Raw genomic sequence first — 15,082 nt, 5'->3', positions numbered from 1 at the left:
TGGGGTGACTTAAGAAGGTCAGAGGAACTCATTTTAACGTCAAAAAACCTCAGAAAGTGAAAATTTCATGCCATGGGACCTTTAAATTACATCCACACTTATCATTAATGAAGTATTTCCAATATAAAATAATGCTAAATTTCTAATTTAAAAAAGTATCAGATTTGGTCCACCATTCACTTCAAGCATACTGAAATAGAAAAAATGCAAATAGAATGTTTTAAAATATTTCAAAAGTCATCGAAAAGCCAAGTCATATTATTTATAAAATGGGAGACAAGGTACAGATGTGACATTTACAGGACAAGACAGTGTAAACTAGACAAACTGCCTGCTTGACAGTTTTTAACACAGCCTGGATGAAGATACCTTAGAGCTGGAACAAAGACAGTGAGTGATTTTTCTCATTTCAAAACATCTGCTAAAGGCCCCAGTGAGGATTGAACTCATGACTCCTGGTTTATAGGACCAGTGCTCTAACCACTGAGCTACAGAGCCTTAGGCAGCCCCCTGTTTACTGTAGATTCAGCCCAAAGCAGAACCTTGAGGACCCTCTGCTGATGCTCAAATACCACTTGTCCATCAAGTCACCACTTTTCCCCTGAGGGCTGGTTCTGAGCTGGTGTCTAATGTTGAGCCAGTTCTTGAAGTTTCCACAGCCAAAGAACCAGCTCTCAGTCAGGAAAACTGGCCCCAGAGTGCCACCAAATCTTTGCTGGTCTAGAACCAAGAACCACTTACATCAGTGGCTCGGACTTGTTTTGCTGGGAAACAATCTTGATGGGGTTTTTTTATGCAACATTTAAGGGTTCGTCTCTGAGAAACAACCAAAAACTCCACGAGATGACATGAGGAATAAACCTTGAGAGCAAGCAGACTCAAAAGAGAACCCATCCTCATCTGGGTCACACCAGATAGTGAGATTCTAAGTCAGAGAGAAGCAAATGATAGATACAGACAGACGTTAGCTTATTTATGGTTATGATGTGTGCAATATTGCTCGAAATGATTGGAGTGATGATGTCCATTTTTGGCCTAGGTTTACCTACATGGATGTTGGAATGTACCTTCTCACTGCATTTTCTCTGTTTTAATAATTTTTTTTAAAAAACATATCGTTTACTGAAAGAGAAGGGCAGGGAGGATTGAGAATCCATCAGCTGTGGTTTGTTTACACCCAATACTAAAACTGGTAGCATCCAAGCCAAAAAAAGTAAGATTCAGAGACAGTTTCATTAACTCTTTATAGGCTCCAGTAAAAGTTAAACTCACAACCCCTGATTTACTAAACCAGAGCTCTCACCACTGAGCTATGGAGCCTTAACTCTTCCACAACTGTCGAAGATTGGATAGGATATATATAGGAACTCGAAAATCATTGCACTCCTGACACATGCCACTTCTCCATTGTGTACTGAGAAAAAGCGCATCCAACAACATATCCTGGTATAGGCGGCATGTCCTTCAGGTAAACTACATAGCCAAGTCCCCAAAATGCAAAGCGCATGCACAGTAGGGCAATAAGTAATTTTACTGTAACACTCCTGACAGTTTTGAAGTGCTTTGAACAGCTTTCAGCCCACCGCCACTGTGTTAGCGACATAAATGGTTAGCAGCAAAACAGAAGAACAAATGTAGAATTGAGAAACTGGTCACAGGTTTATTATTTAGGGCAATTTTCAAGCAACAGTGATGATGTATTTGGTAAAAAAGACAAATTAGTCAAATTTGTTACAAGTCAACACATTCAGTGCCAGCTGGTGTGACAACAAGGTTATCAACAGCAACTGCGAAACACCTGTCACTCTCAGATTTGGACCACCAGTTGAATATCTAACACCAGCCATCAGAGTACCTGTAAAATTAAGCAGATGGCTGTTGAATTAAGAGCATTAAAGTTTTGTCACAGCAAACGCGTAACAGTCCTGACATTTGTGACACTTTCAAGGTAGCAACACCAAATTTGCAACAGATTTTCTTTGATATAAGGACTTTCTGGAGAACTGCTAACTTCATCTGCAATAGATGAACATGGCTCCTGTTACAGAGCATTTGGACCTGAACAAACAGGTAAAGGAATCATCTTTAAGTCTTCTCATTTATTTCAGAACAATAATTAGAACAATTTTTACAACCCCGATTCCAAAAAAGTTGGGACAAAGTACAAATTGTAAATAAAAACAGAATGCAATGATGTGGAAGTTTCAAAATTCCATATTTTATTCAGAATAGAACATAGATGACATATCAAATGTTTAAACTGAGAAAATGTATCATTTAAAGAGAAAAATTAGGTGATTTTAAATTTCATGACAACAACACATCTCAAAAAAGTTGGGACAAGGCCATGTTTACCACTGTGAGACATCCCCTTTTCTCTTTACAACAGTCTGTAAATGTCTGGGGACTGAGGAGACAAGTTGCTCAAGTTTAGGGATAGGAATGTTAACCCATTCTTGTCTAATGTAGGATTCTAGTTGCTCGACTGTCTTAGGTCTTTTTTGTCGTATCTTCCGTTTTATGATGCGCCAAATGTTTTCTATGGGTGAAAGATCTGCACTGCAGGCTGGCCAGTTCAGTACCCGGACCCTTCTTCTACGCAGCCATGATGCTGTAATTGATGCAGTATGTGGTTTGGCATTATCATGTTGGAAAATGCAAGGTCTTCCCTGAAAGAGACGTCGTCTGGATGGGAGCATATGTTGCTCTAGAACCTGGATATACCTTTCAGCATTGATGGTGTCTTTCCAGATGTGTAAGCTGCCCATGCCACACGCACTAATGCAACCCCATACCATCAGAGATGCAGGCTTCTGAACTGAGCGCTGATAACAACTCAGGTCGTCCTTCTCCTCTTTAGTCCGAATGACACGGCGTCCCTGATTTCCATAAAGAACTTCAAATTTTGATTCGTCTGACCACAGAACAGTTTTCCACTTTGCCACAGTCCATTTTAAATGAGCCTTGGCCCAGAGAAGACGTCTGCGCTTCTGGATCGTGTTTAGATACGCCTTCTTCTTTGAACTATAGAGTTTTAGCTGGCAACGGTGGATGGCACGGTGAATTGTGTTCACAGATAATGTTCTCTGGAAATATTCCTGAGCCCATTTTGTGATTTCCAATACAGAAGCATGCCTGTATGTGATGCAGTGCCGTCTAAGGGCCCGAAGATCACGGGCACCCAGTATGGTTTTCCGGCCTTGACCCTTACGCACAGAGATTCTTCCAGATTCTCTGAATCTTTTGATGATATTATGCACTGTAGATGATGATATGTTCAAACTCTTTGCAATTTTACACTTTCAAACTCCTTTCTGATATTGCTCCACTATTTGTCGGCGCAGAATTAGGGGGATTGGTGATCCTCTTCCCATCTTTACTTCTGAGAGCCGCTGCCACTCCAAGATTCTCTTTTTATACCCAGTCATGTTAATGACCTATTGCCAATTGACCTAATGAGTTGCAATTTGGTCCTCCAGCTGTTCCTTTTTGTACCTTTAACTTTTCCAGCCTCTTATTGCCCCTGTCCCAACTTTTTTGAGATGTGTTGCTGTCATGAAATTTCAAATGAGCCAATATTTGGCATGAAATTTCAAAATGTCTCACTTTCGACATTTGATATGGTGTCTATGTTCTATTGTGAATACAATATCAGCTTTTGACATTTGTAAATTATTGCATTCCGTTTTTATTTACAATTTGTACTTTGTCCCAACTTTTTTGGAATCGGGCTTGTACAATAGAACTGCATTCCTGTTTTTTTTTTTTTGTAGTATTGGTATACTGCCCAATATAATGGTAGGTATAATAATCTCTCTCTGTTTGCATGGGTTTCCTCCTACAGTCCAAAGACGTGCAGTTAGGCTAACTGGCCCACTGTGTTTTTTGCAAAAATGAGCCTTTTTTCGTTTTTGTTTTTAAATGGGCTGTATCTCAAATGAGGACATAATGGCAGACCATCAATTTGCTTGAGATGCGACATGAAATCAGATGCACGGGTCTTCATGGTCAGGACAGAGTTACTTTGATATCCATAAAATTTGGTACAAGCATGTCTGTCATCATTCTGGAAATTTTTAACACTGGGTTGAGTGACATCACCCATTTTTGGATTTTGTGTATTTTTCACATATTTTTTACAATCTTTTTTTGACCTCCTTCTCCAGAGTTCATCGGATTTCTTTGAAACTTGCTTGGAATAAACTTCACACATATTTAATGATAAATTGCAAAGGAATAGTGGATATCTCAAGCAAAGACACAATCGTGGGAAATTGATTTCCATGGGATGCCAATCCAAAAGAGGAAGCAGACATTACTTGGTGATGCTTGGTTTGATCAGCCTCAAATTGTGAGAATGGCACTGCATTTTCACATGGAGCATTGTTCAAATGTATCATGTTTCACATTACTATTTTATATTTTGCACTTTCATATGTGTTGTAAATAGATATTTTTACCTCCTAAATTCATTGGGACAGCAGTGCTGACAATGTTTTCCCACCTTGAAATCACGGGCGCAGATAGAGGGGGGGACGGGGGGGATTCGTCCCACCCAGATTTAAATTCACCTCATTCGGTCCCCCCCCCCCACTTATAGGGAGGAAAAATGTTTATGCTGTCTTTCTTTGCATAAGGCAAACCTCACGGAAAAATCAAAAGACTAATTACCATTCGGTTTATTGAAGTGCACAGCAGTACATACATAGTTGCAACTGCGCAGACTGCACAGGTTGTGAGCTCGAGCTTGGTTGCTATGGTTACCCACAACAAGTTTGACAGGCATATCGGGGACAGCTCCTTCTAGTTCAGGACCCCAACACGGCATGATGAAGGGTGCCAAAAGGCAGAAAACGATTGCATCGTTTTTTCAAAAAAAAACAAAACGACTGTAAGTAATCTGTGCTTTATCATATCACCTTGCAATTTTTTGATAGTCTGTTCAAAGTAATGTCGTAGTGAAAGTAAAATCGTACGGAGTAAAGATGCCTTTCTGGTAGCCTCCTTCTTTCGGTGGTAGCCTGTAGATACAATGCTCAGAAGGCAGTTTTAATGTTTAATCTGGCGTTCCCTGCCATAATTTCAGCGAGCATATTGTTTCATAAGGAAACTTTGCGAAGAGTTGTTGACTGACTGCCGCTCACGCAACACACAGGCATAGTTAGAAAGTCAGGATGCACTGGTTTACACTTTACACACACACACACACACACACACACACACACACACACACGTAGCCCAGCCTCTCGCTATGTTTAACAGTTGGAACTTAGCGGTTTTAAAACTAGTTTTGCAATTTCTGTGCGTGATGTTAATGTGTAAACTTTGGATTTCCATAGGCTATGTTAAAATGTTATCATTGTCCTGGCCTGCAGGTAGTTCCTGGTGATGGCAGTGAGGGAGGTGAAATAACATGTATACACACTACCGTTCAAAAGTTTGGGGTCACCCAGACAATTTTGTGTTTTCCATGAAAAGTCACACTTTTATTTACCACCCTAAGTTGTAAAATGAATAGAAAATATAGTCAAGACATTTTTCTGGCCATTTTGAGCATTTAATCGACCCCACAAATGTGATGCTCCAGAAACTCAATCTGCTCAAAGGAAGGTCAGTTTTATAGCTTCTCTAAAGAGCTAAACTGTTTTCAGCTGTGCTAGCATGATTGTACAAGGGTTTTCTAATCATCCATTTGCCTTCTGAGGCAATGAGCATTAGAACACTGGAGTGATAGTTGCTGGAAATGGGCCGCTATACACCTATGTAGATATTGCACCAAAAACCAGACATTTGCAGCTAGAATAGTCATTTACCACATTAGCAATGTATAGAGTGTATTTCTGATTAGTTTAAAGTGATCTTCATTGAAAAGAACAGTGCTTTTCTTTCAAAAATAAGGACATTTCAAAGTGACCCCAAACTTTTGAACGGTAGTATATATATATATATACACACACACAAAATGGAATCATTTGCTGACAGCTCAGTCCCCCCCAGGTCAAAAATCCTATCTGCGCTCCTGCTTGAAATCCACTTTGTCAGCACTTTCACTCCCTGTTAGCAAGGTAGATTTAATGATGATTGAAAGACTGTTGTACCTGCTGGAGCAATATTCCCTCAATGTTGGCCAAGTGGATTTAAATGTAGTGTAACCAGGGTTCTCACTGGCACTCATCACACTTGTCACTGACGAGCATAATCCATCAATAACAAAGAGAAAATTACTAGCAGTCATCACCATGATGAATGTATTTGTCATCATTATCATATTTCATCTTTTCTAGAACTCCCTCCACAAATCCCTCCGTTTGCCAAAATCCAACCCCAGTGAAGAGACGGCAGGAAGCCAGAGTGTAAACAATGAGCACGTGCTTGTGACCAATAAAAACCGACAACACATAATGCCCAAATAAGCTCCAAGCTTTTGACCAATCGCAGTGTGTCTTAATCGGTCTGGTGTTTTGGTGTAATTATCTCTGCGTGAACCAAACAATGGTGTAGTCTAAGCTGACAAAGTTTTTTGGGTGGGCTTCATTAAGCACTGAAGATGATTTAAGGACTAAAACAGCCATGAAGGAGGCACACTCGGAGCCCCTACTGTCCCCTAGCACATCAGACAGTGTCAGTAATAGAGGAGTCAGTTAAAAAAATGCCAAAGTGAAATTGCTGTCAGCTGCAGCAAGAGACTGGAGGGAGCTACATTTTGGGGTGGCATGGCGTGTTGACCTCATGCATGGGCCATGCGCTTGGCTAACTATTGCAATACTCTGGGCAATGCTTTTACAAGCAACCTCTGCAAACATTTTACGACAGTGCTTTGACTCGACCTGCCAACTGTCTGTGGGCAGTGCTGCTAAATAAAGCCAGTGTTGTAAAATGAACCCTAGAATGGACTGCAATGACCAGTTTTCATCCATCGTATGGCAAAGAGAATCTCAAACTTACTTGTAAGCATTCAAAATTACGTAGGGGAACATCAAGGCATCCGTTTCAGTACCTTAAGATGCAAAACTGGAGTTCAGCATGGCATCAGTACACCATCCCAAACATCAGTAAACAGGACTCAACAAACATCAGGATCAAGATTGAAGAACGCATCTCCACTGGATACCGCGAGTCGAACACTGCTCCTTAGTCCGCTCGGCCAGACCGACAGCCAGGCACCAAAGCGAGATGCAACGTTGACCATACACAGGTCTTATGCTGACCACATGAGTTGGCAAAGCACTTGGGTCACTGTTCAAATACCTATGTGCTGTGACCAAAAGAATACCGCCGCCCTGCTTATCCTCACCAAGAGTGACAGGCTAAATGCAAGCTTGACACTTACTGCGCGGTGAGCTCTTTGGGATGGCACATCTGACTTTTGTTTCCAGATCATAGGAACTGCTCCATGTCGCTCAAATCCTTCTATATGAATCTGCCTCACAAATGTAACTTTTTAAAAATGTATGGAGCAGACACCAAACCGTCCTGTCAGCTTGAAGTTGCCTCTCTTTGTTGGTACAAATCAAACCCATTCATTCCACAAGTGTCCTGCCGACTTTGGGCTACAACGGATCAAAATTCTGCTTTTTTTTTAACGGCTACACTTGAACAGCCTTGAAGGACACACCCCTTAGGAGGCATGCTTTGGTTTTAGTTTTGTTGCGGAATAAAAAAAAAATTGTTGAAAATGTGCTACAGTTTGCAAAACAGACGAAGCCAGAAATGCCAGCAAACTTTTAAGCATTTTGCATATGATGTCACTTCTTTGAATGAACAGTAACGTACCAGGAACACGTTTGTGTAATGGCGGACTCAAAGAGCCAAACTTTACCAAATAAACAGAACATGTTCCCGGTCTCGTATTAAAATACAATTTAGACAGTAAACTATTAAGCATGTCTAGTTTTATCAGGTATAATTCCCAGGGGTAATGTAATTTTCAGAAGACTGGCACTTTAACCGAAACAGAGAGTTTGGGACATGACAGCTTGCTTAACCGAAAGGAGCAAGCAGCTGAGACAGTCTGTGCATGTGTAGGTACATTCAGTCCATCTCTTTAAGAAACTACATTTCCCATCAGCCAACTTCCGCGTTGACCTGCTTCACGCCGGGGCGGGATCACCAACATCACATCCTCCGTGAAGGCATAAGTAATCGAACATGTTTCCGCTCTTCCTCTTTCCGTCTTGGACTTCAAGCTGTCTGGACACAAGGAGGATCGCTTGCTCCGCCGAGCAAACCCAAGAACAGATGTCTTTTCTTTTCTTTTCCTCAAGAACCAGAGTTTTGCGCTTTCCTTTCACCTTTGGCCACGGTAAATTCTTGGATCGCGCGATTTTAAACTCAGCTTGAGTTACAACCGGTTTTCAGTTATTCCTTATATGTACGTACAAAACTGCAGCCCAAAGCAATTTAGTTTAAAGTTAAGAAGCGACTGGATCCTTCTAATTTTAAAAAGCTGTGCACATTGTCTGATCAGAGACTTTCTTTCCACCACGAGCTACCACGCGTCAGACCAAGAAATCCTCTGCTTTCCACGGAAGCGACTCATGTGCTCCACAACGGTGAAACTCCAAAAGTCTCGGAACATCTTCTTATAATCTCGCGTAGAGACGAGATACTGAAGTAAGACTGGCGTTTTTGGGCAAAACCTAGTCTTAGGAATTAGTTTTATGAAGCAGTGTGAATTTAAACTCAGGAACGGTTTAATTGTGTACACTGTCAACACTTAGGATGTTGAATTGATGATTGTTCTGTTTTGTTTTAATCTCTCAATTGTTTAATAGATAGGCTGTGCATGCTTCTCTATCCCTTACTAACATTTTGATTTCCTTATTACACATATTCTGACCTCATCAAGGTTTCAGGGGACTTAGGAATGTTATAAGCTAGTGAATTAGCAAAGCTGAGCTAATCCTTTGTTCTCAAATCCCACGTGGCGACACCCCCCCTTTGTTCTCAAATCCCACGTGGTGACCCACACACCTAGCAAGCTTTCCTTTGTCTTAGCTTAGCCACACAAGGCTAATCTTTTGTCTCCAACACATGGCCACAGGCCACACACAAGCACACCTTAGCTAAACAAGGCTAATTCTTTTGTCTCATTAGCAAGCTAGGCAAACCTCTTTGTCAGGCCACGTGGCCACACACAAACACACCTTAGCTAGCAATCCATGCTAACTTTTTGTTCAGGCCACACACACAGGCCTCACAAACACACCTTAGTTAGCTACCAAGCTAGCTCTTTTGTTCTACTTAGAAACACGTGGTCACCCCCCACGTGGTGACCCCCCACACCTCAGATAACACACACACAAACACCATATCACATTTGTATATATATTTCAACTGATTATCCATTTTTATCTTTGTTATAATAAATTCCATTATTATTGAAACTGTGTGTTCATTTGTTGTTCCAATATTTTTGAAGTAGCCCAATCTCAAAATAATTCTAAAGGTGCATATGAGTTATGTAATATGGTAAGTGATCATAATAGTTTGGAATAAACCATAATTTAGCTGTTTGGTAATTTATTATTAAGCACCAAAGTTAATGGCATTAATTAATGAGAACAATCACTTAAGACCAACTGCACCTACACATGTGAGTTCAGAAGCCACAAACAAAGGCTTCAGAGGTTCTACTGAGATTTGAGCTCAGATTATTGGGCTCAAAGTTCAGGGTGCTAGCCATTACACCATGACACAGCTAAAAGATTGTTTTCACTATCAAACCTTTGAATGATCAAATGAAATTCCAGCTGCACATGATTTAAGGTTTTACCTTAGGCAGCTGGGCCATAGAAGGTTCACGCTGCACGCTGCACGTTCACGTGAAGAACCGGACCCTGGGCCATTAAACTTCATGCTTGGATGTTCACGTGTTGCGTCTGTTCTACTTTGACCGAGTAACCAACAATATGGACTCTTCGGATGACGACAATTGCCTCATTCTGCTTTTACTGAGACAGAGGAAGAGAAAAAGGAACAGAATTTGGAGCCGAGAACACTTCCTTCTGAGAGAAACCCGTGGTGAATTTCACCGAACATTCTATAATCTGCTTGACAATCCCGATGAAGAACTATTTTTCAATTATACCATTCAATTATATTTTTTCTGAAGTTTTCCCCTGAAAGCATAGAGTTATCTCCCTAGACCCGTTCTGATTGGCTGGCGCGGTGGTGACCGCATGCATTGACTGGAATTTCCATCTTCACGCCTAGAAAAAAGTGTGCATGTTCATTTCACGCTTCACGCGTGAAGTGTGCAGCGTGCAACGTGAACGCCGTTCTATGGCCCAGAGCAAGTCATGCTACGTTTGTCCACTTTTCTTTACACGCGTGTAGTGTGCAGCGTGCAGCGTGAACCTTCTATGGCCCAGCTGCCTTAAATCATCACCCTGTTGGAAAAAAAATTAAAGGAACCCTGCACTGCTGGCTACATGGTTAATCATTCATTGTTGTTTGTATTAATTTCTAGTTTTGTAGTTTATCAATCAATGTCAACAGGCAATTGACATTGTAACCACATGATAATTCAGGTCAAAGGTCACATCATTCTGCGAAATAAAACTTTATATTTTTACATCTAAAAATATTAAATACCTACTGATATTGTAATATGTGGCAGATATTCACAACAAACTGAAAAAATAAATAAATAAAAAATTATCTGAAAAGAATTTAAAAATCTGAATATTTCAAGCATGCAATTTTTTACAGGCTAAGAAATTAATTCTGATCTAATTTTATTTATTGCAGTAGGACTCCAAATACTCTCGAAGCATTCTATTCCAAAAGTTTTTCAAGCTTATTTTTGCAAAGGCATGCTCGCTGAAGCTTCCATTTTCACTCACGTGCTGGCAAAACTCCCAGCAAGCATTCGCCAAACACAGACCATGAGCATGAAACCCATGGCCCGTTAATAACCAATATCAGAAGTGGGATTCAAACCCACACCTCCAGAAAACACTGCAATCTAAAGACAGCACCTCACACCACTCAAACTCTGAGCTCTACTTAACACTGGACCAGATTAGTGACACTATAGGGGAGGTGCAGAAAGCTGGTATTGAGGTATTTCACCCATGTGACCAAGTCACATGATGCAGCCATTTTGGACGGCACGCTTAAGTCCTTCAGTGCAAGGCGGTATGAGATGGTGGAGACCTTTGCACATTTTAACAAGAAAGTAAGCTGTGATTCGTGTTAAATTGGATCTGTCTTTTATCACAAACACTGTACCCAGCCTTGGTATGGAGCCAAGGTTGTTGACAGAAGTCAACAGTTTGATGAAGGATGACCCCAGCAGTTTGAAACGGTACAAGGTAGGCTATGTTCACAATACTGTCTTGTTACTCGGGGGATCTGAGATCCCCTGAAACAGACATGAGATCCTTCGAAAACATGATTTGGGAAATGTTGGGGGGTCTCTAAAATATTGGCAAAATGATGTTTATTGACATAGCAATCGTGTGTAACGGGAAGCATTTGCATATCCGAAGTGTTGTGTTTACATGACAACGACTGCTGCTGCCAGGTTGGTTGTTGAGTAGCCTGACTGTTTTTTTTTTTTTTTTTCTTGCGTGTGGTATCATTGTTGACGCGAGGTTGTTTTTTGAACATGCCAATGCGGACATGATTTCCCCTGATGAGTTATGACTTCAGACGCGATGCATGTGTGGAGGCGTGGAGTCCGCGTGATATGTGCGTAAGATAGGCTTCTCATGTGTTTGGAGATCCGCGCTCTTTTTTTCCTCTTTCTTTTTACTTAATTTCCCTGTTTAGTTCTGTGTCCCGTTTCTTTCTAGCCTCTGTTATTGCATTTTATGTCTGATGTCTGCTAGATGCAACCCTAGACAAATTAACACTGCCTTGTTTCACTGCTCAGATGGGTTAACAAACACTGACCCATTTACTTTTTGCTATATATTTTATCAAAATTGCGTTAACTGATAAACTAACCTGAAATGAAATGATCACTGCAAAGTCTGGAGTACTCTGTTGGCTCCCAATCCTGTCTCTTCACAGCTGTAATCCCTCTTGTCTGGGTCAGTAGTAAACCGGTAGTGATGTGTCGGTCACGAACGATCCGGTTCAAAGAGCCGGCTCTTTGAAGTGAACGACGGGAGCCGGCTCTTCGGTGGGAGCCGAGTTGGGGAGCTGAATTAGTTTTTTGTCCTTGGGTGCCTCAGAGAGAGAGACTTTCACAAAAAAAGTTGCTGTCCGATTGCGTCTTTGTGTTGTCTATTACCATTCAAAGGAAAAAAAGTAGCATGGTGTACGCCTACTTTTTTGGTTGGGGGGGTTGATGTCATTCACAGCTGCGAAAATACGAAAATTGATGTAATGCTTAAAGCTGTGGAGCGCAGGGGAGAGGAGTCTGTGAGGCACCTGAGGAGGGGAAAATCAGCTGTGTATTTTATATTGGTAATATAACACAGTTTTGCATTATGTTTGTGAGAAGATAATTTATTAATTGGTAAGTAAGTTTTATTTCTATAGCTAGAACATTGTTACAAAGCTTTACAATGGCTACAAAAACTAAAAAATAAAATGGAAAACATCCTATTGATAAAATATAAATAATGTAATTAATTAACTAGTTAATTGCAGCAATTAAATCAAAAATAAAATCTCAGGAGCCGTTTGGGAGCCGAAAGAGCCGGTGTTCTGAAATTTCTTCCTACCTATAATTTCTTCCTACCCGTAGCGGAAATTTATAACTGTATCTGAAATTTCTTCCTACCTATAATTTCTTCCTACCCGTAGCGGAAATTTATAGCTGTATCTGATATTTTGTCCTACCTTGTGAAAATATCCTACCAGCACATATATCTTCTTCCCTCTGTGTTCAGGGTGGTAGCAAATTATTATAGACATCAAACCCCTATAAATATCTGCTTCCCTCCATCTTTTAGGTGGTAGCACATTATTATAGATATCAAATCCCCATAAATATCTGCTTCCTCTGTGTTGAGGGTGGTAGCAAATTATTATAGACATATAACCCCTATAAATATCTGCTTCCCTCCATCTTTTAGGTGGTAGCACATTATTATAGATATCAAATCCCCATAAATATCTGCTTCCTCTGTGTTGAGGGTGGTAGCAAATTATTATAGACATATAACCCCTATAAATATCTGCTTCCCTCCATCTTTTAGGTGGTAGCACATTATTATAGATATCAAATCCCCATAAATATCTGCTTCCTCTGTGTTGAGGGTGGTAGCAAATTATTATAGACATATAACCCCTATAAATATCTGCTTCCCTCCATCTTTTAGGTGGTAGCACATTATTATAGATATCAAATCCCCATAAATATCTGCTTCCTCTGTGTTCAGGGTGGTAGCAAATTATTATAGACATATAACCCCTATAAATATCTCCTTCCCTCCATCTTTTAGGTGGTAGCACATTATTATAGATAGCAAATCCCCATAAATATCTGCTTCCTCTGTGTTCAGGGTGGTAGCAAATTATTACAGTACAGTGAATATGGTCCAACAACTACTTCAACTTTGCCGTGGTCTTTAGCCGCCCAGAGTTCCTTCACTAAAACAAATACAAAGAAAAAGTGTGGCAAAATATATTTATTAACTTTATGAAAACGTGAATAAATAGGCCAAAGAAACTTTTAATAAAAACATAATGAACTAGCACAGACAAGGAGGCGTATACATTACTCAAACATAACACAGAGGTGGAAAACTGTTTTGACCCAAGGGCCACATTGGGTTTTAAATATCGTCTGAAGGGCCAAATGTTGCAGGTAGGCTAATTGATAGGAGGGCTTGGATGAAATGGCCCAGCAGGCTGCATGTGGACCATGTCATGTTTCAGAACACCCTCCCCTGTGTGTGTGCGTGTGTGTGTTTTAGCAGTGAACAGGCTATGCTCATCCTGTGCCCACTGACGGCTTCTGCAGTTGTTTGCACATCATAAATGTGTCCACTCTGAAGCAATTCTTCGGTGTACTGTAAATTAATTATGAATGTAATTATGGGATTGATTTTGGTACATTATCTACATAATACCACATAGGCTTCTAGATACATAATCTATGCAATGAAATACTATTAGCTAAATCTTCAAAGGACATAAACATAAACGTAGGAAAATAGTACCTTCAACACTAGAACCCCACAACTGCTGCCATCCATCTGGTTGTTGTGGTTCATGGTTTTCACCGTCCACGCATATTTGGACTCCTCGCTTGTCCTATTCCTCAGAAAGTTTCTATTAGAGCATTAAAATTATTGTTTTAAAACTTCATTTTTAGAAAAAATTCTCGAAAAAAGAAAAAATATTCAAATTAAGCAAATTATTCTATATATTACTGCCAGTTCCTCAGAATCTTCCTGTTGTAGGCATCCTCATTTCCCATTGGGTCAATTACAGTAAGTGACTTCTCTGCCATGTTCACAACCTAAAGTAAAGTAATTTCATATTTCATATCAACAAACAAGCTGTATAAGGACTTTCTTTACAAAGCTAAATGATTATTCTACAGAGTCTTACACAGCCTGCTTAATTTGTTCAAACCGAGAATTTGTTCAAATCTGTCCACATAACAAAAGACAGAAAATCTTTCAAAGTACTGTGTTATCAAAAACAAACATTTAGGAAACAGACCACAAGAATCCAATGTGCTGTAATATTCACAGGACACAGCCAAACATCCTCAGCTGGGAATTTCATCTATAACAAATAATATAGAAATAATATGATTAATAAGGATGAGTAGAACCCTACGTCAAAAGAAATTACTTACTTTCTTAATAGGTACATTACCTTATGGAGACATCTAAACTGTCCATTAAAGAAGGGGGCGCTTGCCACAACGGCACTGAGATGAAATATGGCTTCCTGATAAAATTATCAACATATTTGTTAGTGCAAAAGTACATTCACAGACCATGTCAAGTAATTTCCATTCAAAAGTAACACATACCTTGTGTTGTTGTAGCAAGTGGTGAATGTACGCATCAATAACCTAGCATAAAAGAGAAAACAACAATGAAATAACAAAAAAAAGTAAAACAGTTTTGTATTCAATTACAGTAGTCATCTATTACTTCATCTG

General features: G+C 40.0%; 1 non-coding gene across 1 annotated transcript; it reads right to left on the bottom strand.

Moving 5' to 3' along the window:
• Window positions 1-425: 425 nt before the first annotated feature.
• Window positions 426-498, bottom strand: trnai-uau (transfer RNA isoleucine (anticodon UAU)). Its single transcript has one exon. It is a non-coding gene; the product is annotated as a tRNA-Ile (tRNA).
• Window positions 499-15,082: the final 14,584 nt, after the last annotated feature.

Source organism: Neoarius graeffei, chromosome 4, assembly GCF_027579695.1.
Source record: "Neoarius graeffei isolate fNeoGra1 chromosome 4, fNeoGra1.pri, whole genome shotgun sequence".
In the NCBI taxonomy this organism is placed as follows: domain Eukaryota; kingdom Metazoa; phylum Chordata; class Actinopteri; order Siluriformes; family Ariidae; genus Neoarius; species Neoarius graeffei.
Note: the sequence above shows the minus strand (reverse complement) of the source record. Positions and strands in the feature narration are given on the sequence as shown.